General features: G+C 29.7%; 1 long non-coding RNA gene across 1 annotated transcript; it reads right to left on the bottom strand.

Annotated features, from left to right (window-relative positions):
• On the bottom strand, nt 1-756 carry LOC130173578 (uncharacterized). The gene is made up of 3 exons (XR_008828455.1): nt 671-756; nt 389-510; nt 1-42 (listed from the first exon to the last, which is right to left on the bottom strand). It is a non-coding gene; the product is annotated as an uncharacterized LOC130173578 (long non-coding RNA).
• Nucleotides 757-2,452: the final 1,696 nt, after the last annotated feature.

The following is a 2,452-nucleotide window of genomic DNA, read 5'->3' on the forward strand; positions in this document are numbered from 1 at the left end:
GTTTTCTTCAAGTTCTGTGCACACCTCTTTCTTTTTTCCAGCCTGAAATCAAACACACATTTACTCATGAAATCTTGTTGGTCTTGAGTATGAACACCCTTTAATTGCTGTGGTTATTCGGCCTCTCTAAAGTAACCCAACTTCAGTAAATCAACAACCTTGACAGATACATTTTCTTAGGGGTGACATTACATGTAGACCCTTCCAGTATTTAATTGGCATTAAGATGTAGGTACTCCATTAGTCAGTAATGACTCCATTAGTCCATGTGTTCAATGCATTTGAGTGTAATTCACTTATTTACTATGAATATTATTATTTTCTGGAAACATTAATAACAATTCAGATGATTAAACACAATGAAAGAGGTTTTATTACTTGATCTTACCACTTCCCTGCATCTCGCCCCTTGAATCAGAGAGAGAATCCCATAAGCTCCAGACACATAGTTTAATGTCACTGAGTGACAGTCATTGAGCTCTTGCAGAAATTCCTGCAGTTTGGGTATTTCTGTAAAAAAAATGCAATTTACACTTTAAATACTTACATCACATACTTTTAGACTCATGTCGACTGTTAGTCATTTTTGTATAAATTTAAGTGATTAAAATAAACTAAAACAAAATATGTATTGGAGCTATACATTTTCTGTCATGGCGACTTCACCTACCAGTTTCATCTCGCTGTAGATATTTTCTTTTCAGAAACTCTTTGGAGCTCACTGTGAATACTTTGAAACACTCATCACTGAAGTGTACACGTTAGCTTAAAAGGCTTTTTGACTTTTTATACCTTGCTATACTATGTAGATTTTAGGACTTTTTATGCCTTACTTGACATTTCTGTGCCTTACTATCCCCTGTAGTTTTTGTGACTTTTTTTGCCTCACTATACTATGATGTTTTTATGACTTTTTGTGCCTTACTATGCTATGTTGTTCTTATTACTTTTTGTGCCTTACTATGCTATGTCGTTTTTATGACTTTTTGTGCCTTATTATACTATGCCGTTTTTATGACTTTTTGTGCCTTACTATACTATGACATTTTTATGTCTCACTATACTATGTCATTTTTATGACTTTTTGTGCCTTACTATACTATGACATTTTTATGCCTTATTATATATGTTGTTTTTATGACTTTTTGTGCCTTACTATACTGTTGTTTTTATGACTTTTTGTGTCTTACTATACTACCTCGCGTTTATGACTTATTTTGCCTTACTATACTATGACGTTTTTATGTCTACGACTTTTTGTACCTGACTATACTATGTTGTTTTCATGAATTTTTTTGCCTTACTATACTATCCCATTTTTATGTCTTATTATACTATGACGTTTTAATGAGTTTTTATTCCTCACTATACTATGATGTTTTTATGACTATTTATGCCTTACTATACTATGACTTTTTATTCCTTACTATACTATATCGTTTTTATGACTTTTCACACCTTACTCTACTGTGTCATTTTCATGACTTTTTATGTCTTTCTATACTATGACGTTTTTATGACTTTTTATACTTTACTATATTATGACGTTTTTATGACTTTTTATGCCTTACTATACTATGAATTTTTCATGACTTTTTATGCCTCAACATAGTATGACTTTTTATGCCTTACTATACTATGATGTTTTTATAATTTTTTATGCCTTACTAGACTATGACGTTTTCATGACTTTTTATGCCTTACTATACTATGACTTTTTATGTCTTTCTATACTATGACGTTTTTATGACTTTTTATGCCATACTTTACTATGACATCTTTTTGCCTTACTATACTATGACTTTTATGCCTTACTATACTATGACGTTTTTATGAGTTTTTATACTTTACTATACTATGAATTTTTTATGACTTTTTATGCCTCAATATAGTATCACTTTTTATGCCTTACTATAATATGACGTTTTTATAACTTTTTATGCCTTGCTATATTATGTCGTTTTTATGACTTTTTATGCCTTAATCTACTATGACTTTTTATGACTTTTTATGCCTCAATATAGTATGACAATTTATGCCTTACTATACTATGACTTTTTTATGACTTTTTATGCCTTACCATACTATGACGTTTTTATTACTTTTTATGCCTTGCTATATTATGTCGTTTTTATGACTTTTTATGCCTTAATCTACTATGACTTTTTATGACTTTTTATGCCTCAATATAGTATGACATTTTATGCCTTACTATACTATGACTTTTTTATGACTTTTTATGCCTTAATATACTATGACTTTTTATGCCTTACTATACAATGAGGTTTTTATGACTTTTTATGCCTTACTATACTATGACGTTTTTATTACTTTTTATGCCTTACTATACAATGAGGTTTTTATGACTTTTTATGCCTTACTATACTATGAATTTTTTATGACTTTTTATGCCTCAATATAGTATGACTTTTTATGCCTTACTATACTATGA

Source organism: Seriola aureovittata, chromosome 1, assembly GCF_021018895.1.
Source record: "Seriola aureovittata isolate HTS-2021-v1 ecotype China chromosome 1, ASM2101889v1, whole genome shotgun sequence".
Classification (NCBI taxonomy): Eukaryota; Metazoa; Chordata; class Actinopteri; order Carangiformes; family Carangidae; genus Seriola; species Seriola aureovittata.